The sequence below is a fragment of the Lathamus discolor genome, chromosome 2 (assembly GCF_037157495.1).
Source record: "Lathamus discolor isolate bLatDis1 chromosome 2, bLatDis1.hap1, whole genome shotgun sequence".
Lineage (NCBI taxonomy): Eukaryota > Metazoa > Chordata > Aves > Psittaciformes > Psittacidae > Lathamus > Lathamus discolor.
In genome coordinates, this window is record NC_088885.1 from 66,249,089 (window position 1) to 66,270,772 (window position 21,684).

At 40.5% G+C, this 21,684-nt stretch overlaps 1 long non-coding RNA gene across 2 annotated transcripts; it reads right to left on the reverse strand.

The window, feature by feature from the left end:
• Positions 1 to 785: 785 nt before the first annotated feature.
• On the reverse strand, positions 786 to 20,874 carry LOC136008281 (uncharacterized). 2 transcript variants are annotated; one of them, XR_010610038.1, is made up of 6 exons: positions 20,434 to 20,874; positions 18,941 to 19,000; positions 10,406 to 10,499; positions 9,977 to 10,068; positions 2,596 to 2,745; positions 786 to 844 (listed from the first exon to the last, which is right to left on the reverse strand). It is a non-coding gene; the product is annotated as an uncharacterized LOC136008281 (long non-coding RNA). The 2 variants fall into 2 exon arrangements; XR_010610037.1 differs by lacking the exon at positions 9,977 to 10,068.
• Between the last annotated feature and the right edge of the window lie 810 nt (positions 20,875 to 21,684).

The following is a 21,684-nucleotide window of genomic DNA, read 5'->3' on the forward strand; positions in this document are numbered from 1 at the left end:
GGCGATACTAGTGCTCATTTACTTTACATAATTTCTTATTTGAACACCTGTCTGGGGGTCTGTGGAAGCATTGGGACTGGACAATCCACTGAATGATCTTTAATCAGACAGTAATATTAGGTGCTAATAGCTCTGATAAAGGGGCTGTTTAACCCAACTGCTAATACAAAGGCGTGTCTGCCACAATGACTATTTCAACAATGTATTTGCCACTCATATTAATTAAAACTAATTCCTTGCAGGCCACAGAAAGCACAGAGTAAACCCACATGGAAAATGTCTAGGTTCTACCATGACAAATCACATTAAAGAAAAAAAGAATTAAAATTATCCTAAGGCAATTAAATTTGTCTCAGAAAATATACTCTCTTGGAAATTCTCAAATTGTAAATTCACAGCAAAAAAGGCTACTAATAGAGTCTTCTGAATGTGTAACTATATATCTGTAGCTCTGTTCTGTGACTTCATACTAGTCATTAAAAGCTTCTAGTAAGTCAAATACAAAGCACTAAGCCTTGCTAAAGGTCCTGAGATGACAGTTATTTACACATCATTTAGATGACTGTCCCACACTAGAGTGGTTTAAGTGAACCAGCACAGGTAAGTCTCCTAGATAGGTTATCAGGATTTCATCTTTTTCTATCTCTAAAGAGCTTAAATAAATTATGTATATATACATATTTATCAGGCTATAATGGGGTATATTCTTAACAGCCTGCATACAGCTTTCAGGCATAAAACTTGTAACTGGAAAGCTGGAAAGTCTTAGTTAAGATCATACTCACAAATGATGGCTTACTCTTTAGATGTGTTTGGTTTTCAGAAAACTGGCTTTCCAAAGGTCCTAGTATATTAAAAGAAATACATGAAAAAGACACAATTAAATTTGGCACTTTGGTACTCAAATTAATCCCCAAGGATATTACGGCTAAGAAGTAACATTGTGACAGCATGGACCTTTCTCCCAAAACCTGTAAGAGCCAGAACGTGGGAGGACAAACGAGTGTTATGAAAGAGCATACTCCAGAAATCTGTGCAATGCTCAGACAATCTTCTGATAAAATGAGAGCAGTGGACATAAGCTTCAAAGACTGATATGTTAAAGTTTTCTAGCCAGAAGGTCAGTGCCAGTTATTTATATCTGTCTTCAGGGTAAAGAAGATTAAAAGCCATCTGGAGGGCAACCTACTCTAGGTCACCCTGCTCCAACAGGTGATTTAGACAAAGATGACTATTACAGATCACGTCCTATCTCAATCCTCCAACTGTGAAAATAAAAAAGAAGAACAAAAAAATCTACAAGATGATATTCCAACTATAACGTCTATTCACCTCACTGGGAAGTTAAGAAGTATGTATGTAACTTCTGTTGAAGGCAATGCAGCAGTATTTCATGAGCTCCATCAACTTTCATCGTGCTAAAAGTGATTCCAAGTAGTTAAGAATGTGAGAAATCTTTCCTATACAGTATTTTTTCAAATCTTTAGCATTATCTTAATGCAGTTTTGTTAAGTGAATTATTTATTAACTTGTTAGTCTCATTGATCAGCACAGGAAACTATCACCAAAGCAGTCAACTGGACTTCTGAGTGCAAATAAATAGCAAGCATTTAAAGGGATATGCTTCCTTTGATGCATATAGGAAGCTCCTATTCAACAATAATGGGAAGTATACAAGGAATTATCTTGCAAAAATCATGCAAAATAAAGACAACTTTTTACTACACTTGTTCACGTGTTGGTTTTGGTTTTCATTTTTAACCTGATTTACATTAAAGTTAGCCTGAACTCTGATTAAGCTTCCTCACAGGATATAATCTGTTCTCCAACTGCCATTACCAAGTTCTTCACTATACAGGCGCTTCTGTAGTTTCTTTGAAAATGCATTTACTCTAGAATCACTAATCAGTTAAAAAAAACTGAGTAACTGTTATAGGACTTAAAAATAACTTTTATTCTCAAATAAAGCATCTATATAGGAGACTGTTTTGTAAAGTAGTTTGTCCCACAACAGCTGTGTCAGTTAGTCTTCCCATTTAGGTATGTCCCAAGCTTAGCCATGAAGAATTTTAAACTCTCATTAGCACAATGCTGGGCTTTATTATTTTATGAAGACTTACAAGCCAATCATTTCCTGGTTCTTACTAAATTCATAGCCCAACTGTCAGTGGACTGCAAATATAGAATTATGTTAGGAAGGCCACTGATTGAGCTATTTTATTCTTAGGGAGGCAAATTAATTTCATCCTGGATTATTTTTTTTTTCCCCCAAGAAAAATGCATTGAAGGCACTGGCACTGAGAATTAACAGAATCTTTGTATTTGTCAATAAGGTCATGCAAGCGTTGATGCCTTCTGGAAGCAAACTTCTGTTAGAAATGCTGTTGTCATTCATTAAAAAGAAATAGTATCTTAGAAGCCTAAAAAGCATCCTAATTTTCCAAAGCATTTTCATTCAAGACTAATCAAATCACCTTGCACTTGATACCAACAGAATGCTGGTAAATCATGACTATAACAATGTGACCATAATTATCTATTGTTAATTCAGACAGAAACATTTCAAATAGCAAAGCACAAACAACTGCTACTCACCACAGCAGAAAGTCTTAGACGCGGGGTATTTCATTCACAATTATTTGAATTACGGCATTTAAACCAGTGGCCATTTTCTTTGTCGCTTTATCCTTAGATTTGATCAACATTCCAGATCATGTCTGCATTCTTCATGGAGACCACCAATAGCTAGATTTAAGAGGTAAAATAAAAATCAACTTAATTTAATGTGACAAGAGTGGCTTTATGTTTAGGGTTTATGCCCAGTCATTTATTTACTCCCTGTGTATAAAACTTTGTCTTTTAGAACAAGAAACTCTTCTTTCTCTGGTATCTGCCTTCTCATTTTCCAAAATGGTTGTTATTGCATGTACTGCCATCCTCACATAGGCATTGGCATCAGCAAAATTTATCACAGATGAACTTTTTCCAGAAAAATACCCTTTCCACTAACCCCCTCAAAGAAGGGCTGCAATGTTTTTCAGGTCAATGAAGATGCAGGCAAGAAAGGAACTTGACCTAAGAGAACATTCACATACTTGGGATCACCAATGAACTGCCCTTCACTTTAGACTAACACAAGCAATTTTTCCTTCCTCTGTGGCACAGAGCTGTCTGCTGTATAAGACCATATGGAGAATTTTATTGAACTTTGGATAGTGATGCAACTTAGGCCCCGACCTTCCCTCTTGCCTTCCTGTAAAGCATTATGATTATGCTATTGATCCTAAGCTTTCTAATGAGTTCTCTGAAATGTCTTTTGGCCATTGTATTGGAAGTCTCTACAGTGGAAATCTACGTGGCAGATTTTCCCTGTATCCTCCTAGAATAAACATCGTATTTATGGCCAACAACAGCTTGCAGATCCTAAACTGAAGGACCCTGACTTTTTTTCAATCATCTCACTTGTATCTGTCAGTATAAATATCTTCTGGGGAGATCAACCACACCTCTTTGTTTTAATGGTGTATTTCCACATTGTGATGGAGGTGGATGAACTCTTCTTGGGCAACTGGAAGTTACCTTGTTTTGAAAGAAACACATTTGCTTTTATATTACATAGAAATGCCAGTGTTTTATAGCAGTGAATCCTCATTTTGATCTTTCAGGGATTATTGACCTGTTAGAAATTTCTAGGTGCACTGACAGTAAAGAAAGAAAGCAGAGACCATAATGTGGGAAGATAGGAACACACTGGAGAATTCCTGTAGTCTGTTTGAACTGGTTAGCAAAAAGGCTTGCTAACACTGCTCATCAAAAAGGAGATGCTTTGTAACATGATCCTCTGCACCTTTTCCTGAACCACGACTTTACTTCCAGATTACAAACATCATAAACTATTAAGGAAAAAAAAAAAAGCAGCTTATTTGTAAGCCTGATCAAAAGTGATGGGCATTTCTCTTATTAACATTCTCTATGTGCTTGTGTGTACCATAACAGGGAGTTACATCCCACAAATAGATTAGAAGCAGGGAAAAAGGTACACATCTTTTCAGAAGCAGGTATAATCATGAAAAGAGGGAGAAGGAAAGTCTTCTGGAATATGGAATATACTTGGATGTTATTTTATTTATTAAAAGTAGCTTGGTTAGAATTGCTGCATGACACGTTCGTTTACCATCCAATTATCAACTTTTACTCATCAAAAACATACAGAGAGGTCTAGTGGATTAGTAATTCTTGTCCTGCAAAACAACATTGACTGGTCAGCCTACGGTCCTGTTTCTGGATTCTGTAACCAAAAGCACTGATATAAATTTTCTAACAGAATGATTTCCCACCAAAATGCTCAAGCCAAAGACTAAGGTATTTAAAGTAAGTGCCTTTACTTGTGAGGGTGGTGAGGCACTGGAAAAGGTCACTCAGTGCTGGAAGATGCTGCCCAAGGAAGTGAGAGCATATTCTTCAACTTTATTTCTTCATGTTGTGAAAGGGAACATTTCCAATCCTGCCAATTCAACTGTTTTGGATTCCTGGGCTTTTACCCCTCTGACTAAGCGAGTCCCAAAGGCTCAGCAGGAGACAAATGCAAGGTGCTCATGGCCAAGCACGCTGCCATTGAGTTAACAACTCGCAGGTGACAAATGAATGCCTTATTTTAAGTCACCCTTTCCTATGCCTTTTCTTTGAGAGGGTTGACCATAGGGATGGGGATGTCTCCTTTTCCAGGAGGCCTCAATTGAGTTAAATCAACATATCTGTAGAATTAACATACAAAACCTAGGGCAACATAAATTGTTCCCACACTTCAGTAGATGATTTTGCTTTCTGTAGTCAAAAAAATCAGACTCCTACAGTACAAATGACAGAAGCGGTGGACTCATGATCTAAGCACACCCATGTGCCTGGGAACTACAAGTGAAATAGCAAAGAAAGAAAACTACTTAACATCTCAGAGGAAATCAAGCTGTAGTATACAGTTTACTGCATGCTTTGGCTATGATTTTAATCATTTTGATCCATCTGCCCCCTTTGATTTCTAAGATATGATTTTCATAGCTCCCTATATAAATATATGTGCAAATGTGTGCAACTGGTATTACAAACACACTGAAGTTGTGTTGAAAGCTGTCAATAAGTGTTGTGCAAGAGTATATTATGAAAGCCATTGCTTACTTTTTCACATCCTAGGACAGAAAAACATACATACATAAATAGGTAAGCATTGTGAAATCTTAGCACAATTCACCTACTATCATTCCTTCATTAGCTGTTTCAATTAAAGGTAAATGAGCATATCTGCAATAGATCTTGAAAAAAAAGAAAGTCTAATATAAATATTTAACATAAAAATTTTATCTGTGGTAATTCAGGCTTTTGGTTTTGATTCTTAAGGTCTTAGTAATTTCATACTGCAGGATATTCCAGCCAAAGTGTGTATCCTAACTGTGCCAGTAATTCTGAAATTTTTACTAATTTGTTAAAGAAAAGAAGTCTATTTCTAGCCTAATTTTATATCCCTACTGATGACAGTAGATATCAGCTCACATACACCAACAAAAATTACAACATCACTTATTTTATCAGAATAAAAATACCAATCAAATGTGTGGATAGTTTACACATAAATGTAGTTATCCCCAAATCATGATGATTTTTATTTTAGCATTTTTCTATCTGAGATCACGGCTTTTTGTCAGACTCTGCAAGATCAGTGGTTTTGCCCTGCCTCTCCCTTTTCCTTTACTGTGTAACTGCCTTATACAAAGTGATACTTGTATGCCAGCAGGTAATATATTTATGGAGTAGTCACCCAGACCTGACAAGTACTGTAGTGTATTTCTTTTGCAAATCGCCCAAGGTGGGGTTATTTCATCTGCTTTGACAAATTGTATATGTACTATCCACATTATGCTGTCACATCTACCTTAGGTTCATCAGTATCTTATTACTGATGCTGTTGTTTTCAAATCTAAATACAGTATGGGGAAAGCAAGCAAGCAAACACACAAACAAACCCATCTTAGCAATAATGTTAAAAATAAAGCCTGAAACAATGACACTGTGCAATAGCTTTGAGTGCTTTTTAAGTATTTTTTTTTTAAAGCTGTGTTCTAATTCTTCAGAGAACACAGAGGGGAGCTTTGAAAAGGTGCTAATAGACCATGAATTTGCAGCAGTGTAGTTCACAGCTAAACACACTCCCACTTCAAGCTCGGGCAGGAAAAAAAAAATGAGGGCACCACAGAAGTGAATTAAAAATCATGCAAACAGTTCCATCAACAACCAGGGCAGTAGCAGCTTACAAGATCAGCTTCATTTGGCAGAGTGCCCATCATGACATGACCAAAGAGAGCCAGGGCAGGAGGATATCTTCTGGCTTTCAAAAAGGGTATGGGGTGGGATGCCAGCAGGAGGGATGGAAGCAGAAGAAACATCGTGTAAGCCTATGTTGAATTAATTTGTTTTACAGAACACTGACAGGAAACTTTTAGGTCTTTTAAATGTGTTTGAAGAGTTCTTCTATATTTTAGATGGTAGACAAATATTCTCCTCTGGGTCAGCTGCACTGCAGGGAGAGATTACTATCACAAAGCCCCTCCTCCTGCTTGGGGGTACTGTCCCCTCAAATCTCCCAGAGATGCTCATGTGCTATTCTCCAAGTGAGACCGTGGTTCCATGAAAGTCTAATCCGATCTAAGTTGGGGCTGCTGCTTTTTCCTGTGTCAGCAAGGATGCTTGTTTGGTCCCACTCTGAACTGGTTTGGAAAAGACAGAACCAACTTGAAAAAATTGTAACACTTCCCTGCCAGTTCAGCTTCCTGTAGAGTCAAACAAGCACCAGCGCTGGTGCAAGAGATGGGGTGGGGATATACAGTGATGCAAAGCCAGGCTGCAATAGCTCTGGTTTGGATCAGCTTAAACCATTTTGGAACCGCACTTAAGGCTGGGCTAGCCAACGCCTGCTATTTAAACTGCTTGTGCTGATCCAGCTCTTTCTGACTGGCTCAGGTTTGGGAGTGGTCCTAAAAAGAGCTTCCTCGTCACATCAGAGGGGGTGGCCAGCCTCCCCTTGCTATCAGTAGCCCTTTCCTCAGGCACACCTGCATGCAGGGTTTTGTGGAAACCGCATTGTATGATCTGTGAAGCCTACAGAGAATTTTTTTTGTGGCAAGACAAGCATGGAGAAGCAGGCCTCAGATGTTGAGATGGGGGAAGCTCCCTCAGTTGCAAAGCCAACCTCACAGGTGTCCCACAACAGCCAGGGCACTCTGGTGAATTACCAGGATCCAAGCCCAATCTGATAGATGATTTGAAGATAAAGAGATGCCAAGAAAAGATGGAAAAGTAAGGAACACATCAAAGTCAATCTGGACTAGAAACTGAAATAATTTCTCACCCTTTCTGAAGTCTACCAGGTTTTTAGTCAGATCCTGAGTACTAAGGCAGTGAGCACAGTGGTTTGGTACTTGCTGACTTGTTTGCATACATCACCATATCATATGTATGCATATTAGCACAGAGATGGGGAGGAACACAAAATATCAAACAGCAAACATGTAGTTAAAACAGTTTTACTACCTCCAAAGGTCACCTGCTTATTCCCAGTAGTAGCTGTGGAATAGTTTAGAGCCAAAACTCTGGAGGGCAAAATCAAGGATACCCAAATTAGCCACTAGAAAAGGAGATACACTTTGTATATTTACTTGAAAGGCGGGTTTAATTGCCAGCTCTTCCAGTCTTCACTCATCACTTTCGTTTAACAAGTATTTAGTTCTGCTGGACCCACATACACCTGTGAAGAGTACCTTCTGCAAGGTATCATGATGACAGACACATTAGGAACTGGAAAAGGTCAGACATTAGAGCTGTGAGCACTGTATAAAGCAAGCAAGAGAGAAAAATAGTCACAGTTCAAGGAGTGAGGGAGGAAAGGCTGGATTCACTGGGAAAAGCACCTGAGCTTCTGAAGAAACACAGGGAGAAACCAGTTAAGTTAGAAGAAAACCCTGAAGCCACCTTTTAGATGCCAGACTTGGTACTAGGAGGCAAGTCTATACCTACAAGTTCCAAGCCTGTGACATTTCACAGCAGCACATCTTAATGGTTGAGTGAGATGGCATGGGAAAGGAGCGGGAGTAACACTGCCCAGATTTCAAATTGTGTGAGAAAGGGAAATATCTTAATACCCTGAAAATACTGTTGTGTTTTCTGGTGGTATGAAGCAAATCAAAAACATTTATACTGGGAAGAAGGAAGAAGAAAGAAAGATGTAGTCAGGGGTTAGTTTGGTAGAACAAGAAGTCTAACCTATATGCTTGCAGAATTGCTTACTGGAGTGAAGACACTAGAACTAAAATTACTGTTTTTTCCTTCTTTTTAAATAAGTAAACCTGTTAGGCTTATTGGCAAGCAGCCAGTTGTTTATTGGCAATTGATTTATTTTCAGATGCCAATGTATTCCCTAAATGTCTTTGGGTTGAGACCACAGCCCTGTTCAGGGGGTAATCCACTGGTCAGCACAGAACTGCCCCTTAGGTGAACTTCATTTGTAACATAATGGAGAGTTGCATGCTCTGTCATAACAGGAATGCTCCAAACTGGTTTACCATTCAAGCCATTAATGTTATCTGTTGTCTATCCCCCCTCTCAAAAAAATGTGGATGAGTTCTGCTTTTTCAGATTCTCAGGAGAAATACAAAGATCTTCTCTGCCAGTTGCAGATGTGTTCTATTTTCTTCCCCTACATCAGAGCTTCTGAATCATCCTTAATAATAAGCAAAGGCTATTCATACCAAATGGGGAAGTGCTCACATACTATGATGATAAAGCATTTCATCCATTAAAAAAAAAGAAAAAAAAGCACTACCCACAGAACTGCAACATCACATCATCTGTGCTTAGCTGAATGTTCACAGAACAGCACTGGAAGTTACTGAAGTGTCAGATAGTGATTTCATCATGTGTCAGGCCTCCCACTAATAAATGATTCATCTTTCTCAGTACTGACACCTCAAAGAATTAAGGAAGAGAAGAAAGAAATTCATAAACTTTAAAGTGAGAAGTACTCTACTGATATTACACTTCCCAAGTAAACAGAAGCTTATGCACACACTAAGAATGTGTTTAGAATTTAACCTTTCATTTATTTGAAGTGTACTCCTAAGTTTTAAAAGTGAATCTATTACAGAAAAAAAAAAGGAATCATGAAATTCCATGTGTATCACTACAATACACAGAGGTAAATTGCTCAATTTACAAACACGAGTTTTCACACACACCCCCTCCCCCAGCTTTGTGAACTGAAACTTGAACTGGGAGGAAATCTTCTCTGGTTTACATAGCAGTGATTAAGTGTATGTTGGTGACAATAAGCCTGTCTCAACTCCTGAGTACTGATTACATCTGTAAAAACAAACTAGCTCTTCTTGAAGGAGATGGGCGACTTACAATTGTCTCTAATGGAAATGGGACTGGAAGGAAATGTGCCATTTTAATCGGAATTTACATAATCATTCCTGGATGCTTTGTAAAGCCAGAACATCTTCCATTGATGACAATGGCTCTACTGGATGAACGGGACTAACTAGTAATCCAAACTTTCTTCTCCCAGAAGGCATGACTTTAAACACAAATCCAAACCAGGTAATGTACTTAGCCAGATACTACCACTTTTGCTTGGTTTGCTACGACACTGAAGTTTGTGTAGTCACACACCAAGTTTCTAGTTAATTTTCTTCTATTTCAACAAAATGAAGTAGAGATCCAGATATGTCAAATTCCCACATTATTTGTACAGAATAAATAGCTAGAAGAAGAAAGATTCTGAAAGTGACACAACTAAAAAGCAAATCCTGTAACATAAAATTAAACCTTATGAAACATTAAAGAATCCACATGGGAGAGAGACCTAACAAATTATCACACTGTAGGAAAAAAGAGACAACTGTAATTCACTGTGAAACCATGAGACATGGACCTGTGGAAAACCAGGCTCTGCTTGTTCTGCCACTGAAGGAGCTCCTTTGGCTGTAGGTGTGGTTTGGTGTTTTTTTCTCATCAAAATAGCACCTATTATAAACAAAACACTTAAATCAGCAGACTCAAAGCAGGAGGAGCATATGGTTACAGAATTTATCCCACTTGATTCCTCTCCTGGAGCAGGGAAAAGAATTAGATGAAGATGCTAAAGTTTGGACTTGGACTCAGAGACCCATTCTCAGCAGAATTAGGCTGGCAGGAAAACTGCCAGGGACAGAAGAAAGCCACAAGCCTCCGATGTCTCATGCCCTAAGCAGGTACTTCTTCTGCTCACTCTGAATATGTATACCAGACATGCCAACATGATGAACAGAATACTTAAAACCAGTAATATATAAAAGCAAATTATTCTTTGTTGTTCCCCTACCTCTTATTTTGGTAGAATAAATTTGGGCATCCTGGGTAAAGATGATGACCAGTTTCTCCATCAGTTTGATTTAGCGTGACCTCTTCACTGTCAGCTGAGGAATGTAAAAGACAGCAATGAACATTTGTATGTAGGAAAAATTACACGGCTGTGGGGCAGGATGCCTGAATGATCAAAAAAAAAAAAAAAATTAAATACTTACAACACTTTACCATGAAATCGCCTTCTCCCCCTTCCCCCAACCCCCATGTTAAATCAGGTAGAAAAGTGTGATAATATTAAGGCTTAATCCAATTTAAATAAATTATTTTCTTGTAAATGTTAAAACAATCATTACATGCATCATTTACTTCCTCCTCTTCCCATAGTCTTAAATTATGCTCCATTATATCCAGACAGAAAAAAAAAAGGCAGAAATGTTTCTTAAACATTTGAAATTTTGGGTTTGATTATATTCAGAGGTAAAAGTCACTAAAGAAACCTAGGGAAAAAAAATAATCTTAGAAAGCATTATGGGATTTTGTGTAGCAAACTTAATTTTTTTTTTGCTAGGTTACCAACAATGTTTTATTACAAGCTTAAGGTATAAGATTATTATAGCTCTCTGTTGTGCTTAGAAGCAAAGAAAGAACACTTGCAAAGAACAATCTTGTTATTACAATTAATTACAAATGTACAAATGAGTGATATATATCAGATCCTGTCTACACTGCATAGTCATGAATTTATAACCATTTCACTATACAGAGTTATTAAAAAGCATGCTTTGCATCTACAGTAGCTTGATACCACATCACAGTCATGAGTAGTTATGTTTATTCATGCACAGCTACCACCAGCCAGAACTACACGTATGTGTCAGTGCATTTTAGCAAAATCTGCATCAAGTAACCAGTAATGCAGGTCTCTTCAGCTAGCATTTCTTTTAAGCGGACAGACTGGATGTAAGACTGGAGAAGGCAAGCCAGAAACACATGGATAGCAAAGGCCAGGCAGCAGTCTTCAGCCACTGGCCATGCTGGGTCAGTTGATGTGGTGACAATCACCCAACACTGAACTACTTAGCAATCCATCCTGGTTATTCACGCATCATTACTGTCCCAAAGCACCAAAACCCTTCTGCCACAGAAGGGGTGAGGAATCTTCTCCCCATTGACAACACACATGCCTGAGGGAGAAACACCCAAGCCCTGGGCACTGCAAAGTCCCTGGCTGCTGGTGGGCCTCGCAGCTGGCAAGGACCCCCACTTTCAGTCTGAAGACTGCAAGTGGAAGAGCCCTGCAAGAACGTTTCTGCAGCATAGCAACCTGCAGCATGCAGGACAATGAGCAACAGGCCACTGATGAATTTTCCCAAGTAGAGAAGTACATCTTAAGTCCTTTCCTCAGAAATCCCGGTTCATCTAGCTGAGTTATTGGATCACAGCGAGGTGCCAAGTCTGGATTTCCAGTAAGGGTGTAATACAAACAGCTACAGAAGAACAAAAAGTTCAGAGGGTGTTTACTTCAAGACTGAGCCAAATCACAAACAAAACAGAAATCCCTGCTATGGCTACAAGGATGCTGGCACATTTGTCCCTATAGACACAGACCTAAATACACAATGCTCAAAGCTTGTGACACTGATCTCACAGGCAAGATTTAAAAATCGCCATTCTGCTCCTCTCTCCCCAGGCCAGTAAAGGGTATTTTGTTTTAACCTCACGCCTTCAGTTCATGCTTCTCCCTAGGAACATTAATTTCATTCAGCTTTCCAAAGCCAGTCCTAGTCGTAAGACTGGGTAACACCAGTCTGGCTGAGAAGTGTTTGAACAAACCAAAACCACTACAGCTCTGAGCATGTAACCTGCCAGGCAGTTTTACTGGTTAGAGAGGGAATTCCAGTCTTTGACTCACTGGTAAGTAAACGTGTTCCCATGCCATTTCCTCATCCACACAATTCTCTCATCCTGAATTGTTTGCTGAGAAAGACTGAGATTATTTGTGTTACACTCCATGTAGAGAAACTACAACATACAGATGTATAATTATATAGTGATGAGATGCTTCAGTTCCAAAAGCCATGAATTTGAAACAAAATTATCTTGGTTTTAAAATCCACCTTCCCTGGTTCACAAGATGAGCCATCTCATGGCCTAGATAGGCAAGATGACACATTACAGTTTATGTTATGATTACATATATTACCAAGCACATACTCAACAGAAAGGGCTACTAGGGCTGCTGCCCACACTTTTCATGACAGCTGCAAGCACAGAATCATAGAATAGTTAGGCATCACGTTCTCCTCCTAACTGATGTGAGAATGGTATAAGAACTCAATATGACATGCATATTTTAAATTTCCAGGCAACACGGGCAGTTTGAAAACTTTTTAATTAGTGAACACAACTGGGTATACATATGCTGCAGAGCCGGCTAAACCGCCTTGGGTACTAAAAGGCAGACTTGGCTTTCTGCAGTAATTTACCATTGCAGAGAAGTAATCTACCGGCAAACAAGCATACTTTTCAGTGGGATAAATGAGCACATGCAAACACCTCTAGTTCATCAGCTAGACTGCCAGGAATACTCAAATTGGCTTGTCTAAAGCTAGCTTTGGTGCCCCTGCACCTGGCAACATAGATCTGACCTTTCTGATTTTTTGAAACTTCACAAGCAGAGCAACTCCCACCTCACCATCCCGCCTGTGGAGAAGCAGGGAGCCATCACTACAGCAAATGTGGCAGAGCTCAACTGAAAGAGAGGAGAGAGGAGATACTGGGATGCTGCCCACAGGGCCTGCAGAGCTGTGTGTGCACTTCTGATCCTGGGGAAGCAATAACGTGATCAGTGCTATATCCTGCCCTCTTGGCAATACACACGCTTAAAAAAAAGTTTCCATTGTGACCAGATATTCATTTTAATAAACAAACTTTAATAAACAACTAAAAAAATACCCCAAACAGATCCTCTCACACAGTACTCCCCACAAACCAGTTACGGAGAACCACTCTCATAGGCCAGCAAGCAAGGTCTTCCCAGGCCAGGCACCAAGCACGAACAGAGCCTGCTGCAGCTGCGGGGCAGGAAGGGCTGGGCCCACTGGGGCTTTGAAAGAAAACAAACAACTTGTTTGGCACATAGCTATTTCTTCATGTATTGGTCAGCAGGAGGCATCGTGGAAGTTGGCTGGCTGGTGAGTTGAGCAAGCATGCTGTGTGTCAGTGAAGAAGGCAAACCTTAAGCTGCACCCAAATCTCTAAGAATTATAATGACATGGCTGACACTTGATCAAGCCATCCTTTCTCTGTTGATGTTGTTGCTGATATTTGAAACCTAATTCAGCTTTTGCCACAACTCACTCATGCCCAATATCCTTAATCTACAGACACTTGAGGATGATAATTCAGCTTTATTATTCATGTTCCCTGAGCTTGCATTTTATAAAGTATAAGCACACTCAAGAAAGAATGATTCCTAAAATAGCCAGGCATGTACATTTCCACCTTCTCTTCAGGAAAGCAGTTCAAAAATATAGATCCTACAGGTCCTTGTAACACTTAAAATTGCTAAACTAAACCTCTTGATAGCAGCAGGTGGTATCTTCAGAAACAGCTGAGGTTTTATCTTAGCCTCTCACACCAAGCTACAACATACCATCAACTGTTCATATAAGCACTTGCAGTTACAGAACACATAGCATGAACCGAACAGAGCACAAATTCCAGCTCACATCAGCAGAAGTCTTTGAAACTGCTCATCCAAAGCCAGCATATATTACGAATTCAATAAAAACAACAGAGACTACCACTGGAGTTATTACAACTGGCTACCACAAACAAGAAGTAAACATACTCAAATTTGGGGCAACAAAAGCTATTACTAAGAATAAGCAAGTTGTTCTCATACTTCATTTCCTACATTGTGCTCTCTGCTTAACGATTTCAGGGTCTTGACTCTGTGTGGTGCTGGGGTACCTCAAAAACTGGTCAAACCCCAAAAGGAACTGATAGAATCCAGAGCCCTACAGGATTACACCTTTTCTACGATGTTATTAAACACTGAATTCTCTGATAACCTTCCTGAAGACGACTACAACAACAATTTGCTGTTTCTGTGCTTTCAGTAGGAGCCCCTACTATGTGCGTGTTACTTGATTATTTATAAACATGGCCTTTTATTAAAAACACAGCCTCTGCTGTGCTCAAAATTAATTCTACTTGGCTGGAACACAAATGAGGTTTCAAATGTGTGAAATATATGGCCAGTTACAAGACAAAATGATGGCTAAACTTTGGCAAGTAAATTGGACGCCAACAGTGCTGACCCTGCCAGCACTGGAGCAGAGCTCCAGGCCTGATTCACCACTTTTCCACACTAGTCATGGTCTGGAATCAGCTCTGGGCAACTCAGATGGGGTTTTTTTCCAACAGGAAAACTGAGTGTGTCCTGTGCTTGAGAGGAGTATCATTACTGCCTATCATGATGGGGTCCAGCATGCTATACCTTATCTCAGAGCCATGTGTGCTCTCTCTCTTTGCAGATTAAGCCACCTCAAATAAACCAGTCTTACTCCTTTCCTAGAAAGGTCTTGATGCTGCTTGCTGCTAAGGCAAATGGCCCCAGAAGAGAAGCTCTGCCAAGACAGCTGATGTGCAGACAGGAAAGGCAGACATGCAAATGACAGGTTTGTGTGGTGGCACTGGCTGAACTGGGAGTGTCTAGAGTTTCCAGTCCACCCTGGACCACAGAAACCTGTGCTGCCTCTTCCCTTGCTCCCTCAGAAAATCACCAGACTCAACTGTTACAGAGAAGCTAGCCCTTGCCCCTTTCCATCTACCTATTCCCTGCCCCTTTCCCCAGTTCTCCTTTCTCACAACCTACCTAGTTCTCTGCACGCACTCCATCCTATCCTTCACTCTCCCCTCTCAATTCTCCCTCCATTTTCCACGCCACTTGCCACCAATGAAATGCTGTCAAGGCAATCATCTTTTCCACCCCTGCTCCAGCACTGCCCCATGCCTCTTTTGACCATGCTGGGCTCCCTTGGATGCCATGTTCTGGCTACACATACAAATGCTGCGGTATATTGCACCGGTTTGTGCAGGCCTGCAATTGCATAAAGCAAAGGGCAGAGGTGGCCACAAAGACATCATCCTCCCGTTGCCCATCTAGCCAACATCATCCTCCGATCACAACCTAGACTGTCCTGTTCCCATGAGCCAGATCTTCGTCGTGGCTCAATGTAAGCATTATATTCTTCATTAGGCTGAGAAAAGGAAGGGGAGAAAGAAACACAGTCTTTCAAATGGGCACAGAGAACGAAGAAGAGAAGGAAGAAAAGCTGGATGGAGTATTTCTCTCAACCCCTTCTTCACCCACTAAGGCTCTCCTGTTCCTCTATTCCGCGTAGAGCTCTTACGCCAGTGTAAAAGTGTTTTCACATTTAATTAACTGTTTAAAATTATTAATTTAACTCAAATAATTCACATTTATGCAAAATAGCAGTCCGTGCAGCAACCTGCACTGAAACAAAAACCCAGAAGTTCATACCAAGTTGATCACTTTTGTTAAAGCTTGTGTGCTTTTGAGGATTTTGTTCAAGCTTGTGTGCCTCAAGGGTTACTATCCCGCAGCCCTATTTCTCAACAGATGCAGGGCAACTAAGCAAACTGCAGTAAATGCTGAACAATGTGGCAAGGACAAGCACCCTTACACTGCCAGCTGTAAAAAACAGTGAAATAAAATGCAAAGAAAAGAAAAGCTGACACAGTACTAAATTCAGCAGAGAAAAGGCAGACAAAGAACCAAATGAAGAGATACTGCTTTTTCTGCAGTGCTCACACCAAGAACATCATGACTGTCCACAAGTACTGTTTTCACTGGTTCTGTGAGCTGAAGGAATATTAGCCCCATTTTACAGGCAGTCAGAAATTAAGATCTAAAGTGCCTCAAGGTGTCTAAACGCCAGTTCTTGCTAGTACTACGCATTGCATATTCTTTGAGTGTTCATAGGATACAACTTCTAGCAGCCTTTGGTGCAGATGCACATGTGAAGTCCTAAGAGAACCCATAAAATAAGGAAAACAATGCAAAAGCTACAACAGGAACACTTTAGCAACCACAGACATATTTATTTCCCCATCTCCTCTTCTACATTTTCAAGTGGGAGAACAAAGCATCCTGCACACTAGAAGATCTGGATCAAAGAGCTATGATGGTCACAAGTCACAACTCATCACCCACCTGACAACTGTAGCTATTTACGTACAAATTAGTAGCGCTGACCTGACCACTATTAAAAGATTGATGTAAATGGCTTATCCAGCATCACACTCCTTGGCAGAGAATCAACTTCTCCAAAGCAACATTCAGCTGCCTTAACAATGAGATTATGTCTTCCCTTCTTGCATTCACAGGAACACAGGAGGGTAAGAGTTCAACAGACAACACTCTCCTTCAGCATGCACTCTAATTCATCCCCAGAGCAGACTCATTTAATACACTGAATAAAACCCAATCATCCTACAGAGAGGGGGTAAAGGTATGGGTCTGTTTTAAGATTATTACAAAGCAATAGATAGATGTATGGATGGAATTAAGATCGCACAAGCATTTCCTAATTCTGGTATTTTGTAACTTTTGAGTGTTTAACTCAGCCACTTTAATATCCTTTCACTCTGACCATCTGTGCGGTGTCTGTCTGCATGTGTATGTAAGGCTGCCTCGAGGATCCTGGAGATGCTAGGCACCATGTCTCAATTACCCAGAGGACTTCAAATCACATGCATAAATCTGTGTTGCATGAATCCAGTCTTTTTGTGCATGTGATACACAATCCACTGCACATGTAGAGCTTAACAGCATGACGGAAGCTGCCTGTCAGGAAACCTTTAGGCCTAGATGCAGAGACACCAATTTGCATGTACACCAGCTTACTGTGTTGCATGGTCATTATGTTTGCATTTTATATATATATATAATTAACAGACACATGTACATTTATGCATGCATCTAACAAGTAAAAAAAATTTATGAGGAAGTGGCCAAACTGACTGCCACCAACTGGCCACTCATACCTCTGTTTCCCCAAGGGAACAAATAAAAGGAAGTTCTAGTTCCCTCTTCCACAAGGGATTCATTCACAGCAGTAGCTGTTTTTCTCTTAGATATGTATTGCAATGCTATATTTAATATTCTACTCCAATATTACAGTAAAATGCTCTGGGACTTTTAAGACCAATGTAAAACAGTAAGGCAGAACATGAATACAGGAAAGATAGGACATAAAATGTGACAGAAAGAGGAGGGAAACTCAAATGAGATGATGTGAAAACCAGAATGTCAGGTCTAGACCTCAACTCAAGTCAGTAGCAAGACGCCCCTCTCTTGATAGTCTTCATATCCTTCATACCTGCTACAAGAAGGAGCTGGCTACCTGTGGTCAAGTTCTGTCTTCTCAAACACAAACTAGTGTGCTATACATCAATGGTGTCATCATCTGTGGCACAAAAAGCTACTGTGTAGAAACGTGTCTAGATTTTACAAACCTGAAGGTCCACTTTTATAATCTCTTTACCTACCTAATCAAGCTTCCAGGAAGCCATTCAAACCTCAACAAAATGCAAATTCCCAGTGTGTTACTGCATCTTCACAGATCACCAGCCTGATTCCAGGACTAGAAGCAAGTTCTCTATCACACAGCACTAAGCTACCCAGCCCTCCTTCCACCTTCATCCTTCTCAGTGTACAAAACATTTTGCTTTTATCAACACAAGGGATTAGATCTCAGAATTCAAAGTTCCATCCCTTTCAGGTACAGAAAATCTCTTCAACACTAAAGAACTTAATCTTGTCTTTTCTGATTCAGGCATGGTTCAGGTAAATAGGACACAATTGAGGAAAAGTTATCCAGAAGTTATTTTTATGAACTGGTAAGCAGCCATCTGTCCACAAACAATCACAGCCTGCCCCCAAGACAAGGCTCCTTTATGGCTGAACTTGTCTGGCATCATGCCCTTTGTTTGCTGACTGCTGAATTATGGCTCACGAATTCATCCCATGTTCTTTCTGCCTTCCCCCATACTGCTTGTACCTATTGTTTTATCTGTTTGACCAAAAAGAAAAAAACAACAAAAAACTGAAATGGCTGTGCTTTGGTTTTTAGTAGATCCTCATTCTCTTTATGAACTAAATATTTTTTATTTATTTGTTTTGACCAGCAACCAAACCAGGACCTTCCCCATCAGCTTACTAAAATTCTTGCCCAGAACTCTTGAGGACACCAACCATTTTGCATATACATCTGCCTTCCAAGTATGAAAGTGTCAAAAGCAGTAGTCCCTGATTAAAAAAAAGAAGTGCAATCATACATGAGTCAGGTATGATGAATGTTCTTTCCTACAACCTCAAAGAAATTTTATCTTCATCAAGACGTGAAGCAGGCAAATATTATGGAAGCACTACTAGCTGGGGAGGTATCACCAAGGAGAGATATCACCAAGGTTCCTTTCTCACTTTTCACTGGAATCATGTACTAGAAGATTATCTTACCTGTACTAGAAGATTATCTTATGTGTCCGTATTTCACTTCTTGCTCAGAGGTAACTGCACCTAGGATATTTAGTATACAGAGGTCCAAATGCAGAATGCATGAAATGTGCTATTCCCATGCAAAGAAATAATCAACAGTATCATGATCCTCCTCTTGCCCCCGCTGCTCCCCCCAAAACCCAAACAACAAAAACCCCAACAAAACACCAGAGCCTTTTGAACAGTAGTATCATATGTCAGACTGTTCTGGCTTTAGCGAGTTGTTGGAAAGGCTAACTCTTAACACTGATAAAAACTAACTGTAGAACACATAAATCCAATTTTGGGTCTCCTTTATAAATCTGTGTAATTCCTCATAAAAAGATTATATAAAATGAAGAAATGAATGAGACGCAAATAAGGAAATTCTACTATACTAAAGTCTGTCACTTCTCAAACATTTTCAAGGCACAATATAGGTGGAAGTGGCAAGCATGAAACTCATCAAATTAGGAAAAAAAAGTGAAAGAATGTAATGGCAAACACATCAGTAGTAGTTAACCTGTGATACTAACTGCTATTGTATCAGCATTTGATTAATTCTGTAAATCAGTTCAGCTTTAGTATTTAAAAGGTCAGGCTCCAAAACACACGCAAGCTAGAACTGAAAGGCAAGATCCACCACAGACACATGATACTCAGCACGTGCATAATACGATGCTCTGTATAACAGGACACAAATGTAAACAGAGTCACAGATTTGTGGAAAAGGTTTCTGCCACCCAGGTTCTAGAAGAAAATTCATTAGTTTGCACTGACAGTAAGCTCTTGTTCAACACATGGCACAAAAGCCAGTAGCAAACAGAGCAACACCAAGCCTTAAGAATACTCTGGAAGTAGTTTCCAAGGCAAGGGGAAGGGTTTCACTACCTTATTTGAGAAAAGCCAGGTAGATTTGCTACAAGAACCTTTTGTGTAATTGTTGACTAAGAAATACATGAATGACTACCTTTGTCTCTTCTGGCTTTCCCAAGTGTCCCCTGGAGAAAGTCACAGACTCATCATTACTGACCAAAGAAAACCAGAGACAAAAGCATTTTCTTCCAAGTATGCCCTAGACCTTCAAGTAACATTAACACCTTATTAAAAATAAATGCAGAAAGTTAAACAGCCCTCAAAGAAATGTGCATATTTCCAATTTAAAGGAACAAAAATTTCCCTTCAGACTCACACTTAGAAAAAAAATATATTTTCCTACAAGAGTCCTAAAGAAAAGGCTTCAAATGCTTCATCACTTAGTATTACCTTAAAAGCTTCATGTTGGATGAGGCCAAGCACACTTTTTTTTTCCTTAAACAAGACTAGGAAAAAAACCTCTAAAATAATTAGTAGTAACCATAAAGAAGGGAAAACTAAGAAATTATGACATAACTTGGTTTTTTTTCTTTCCCGTTGTCTTAAACATTATTTGCATCCTATTTCTAAGGTAAAGAGAGAACACTACGCTTACTTACCTACACAAGTCAGGAAGCCTCAGGGTTAAGACAGAAGGCTAGGAACAAGTGAGTGAGGTTCTAGGGAGTCCTGGGTCTCCTGCTCTCCTAACTTTGAGCACAGCACCCGAACAGCCTTACACAAAGTTTTTGCCCCTACAGAGGGAAGAAAATACTCTCCAGAAGGGTGTGAACACATAAACTTCATCCGGAAGACAGTATAAAGTCTCTACAGCATTACATAAACATAGACATTAGCATAAAGTACGTCACCTCATAGTTTGTGAGTTGCACAGAAAAGTGCAAAAAGCCACTAATACCTCACCAGGGAGATCATTAATTACTTTTTCTCCGTGTCCCTGGAAGAGATTAAATACACCATTAAAGAACTGTTGTATTTTCTCTGAAGGTGTACCTTGACTTCGCACCCAGTCTCCAACATTTTTGGTGGTTTTTGTTTTTGTTTTTTTAATGAGGACAGGGGATATCGAGGGTAGATTTAAATTAGATACTGTAAGTTCTTCGTTGTGAAGGTGGTGAGGCGCTGGCACAGGCTGCCCAGAGAAGCTGTGGCTGCCCCATCCCTGTCAGTGTTTAACGCCGGGTTGGACAAGACTCGGAGCAACCTGGTCTAGTGGAAGGTGTCCCTGTCCATGTCAGGGGGTTAGAAGTAGGTTGTATCTTTAAGGTCCCTTCCAACCCAAACCATTCTTTGATTCTACGAATTAGCCTTCAAGGTTTTGCACTGACGCCTTTCCAAGTGCCAGGAGGACTCAGCCGGCTCAAGAGCATACCGCTCGGCAGACGACGGCGAAGGGAGAGAGCACGAGCGCCCAGCCCAGAACCAGCCTTCCTCAGTGCCTCCAGCTTTCAGCGAGGACGCCCGCTGCTCCTGGAGAGCTGCCGGGCCCCCCGCGGCGTGCCCTAGCTCCAGCGGAGCCTGGGATTTAAAAGCGTCCTTCCACACAAACAGGCTATTCTCCGGCGCGCCGGAGCACCGGCCCGACCCGCCGCCGCCCGAGGGCCTGGGTCCCGCGGGGCAGCCCAGCGCGGCGGCAAAGGCGTTCCGGAAGGAGGCGGCGCGACCTCAGGACACCTTTGAGGCGTACGGAACGAGCCCCACGCAGCCCAGCCCGGGAGCCTGTCCTGAACTGACACCGCCGCCCGGCAGGCCCCTCGGCGGCGCGGTCCACAGGCACCAACTTTCGTGCCGCCGCTTCCCCCCCCAGCCCAGACACATTAATCCCCTCTCTCTCCCGACAGCCTCCCGCG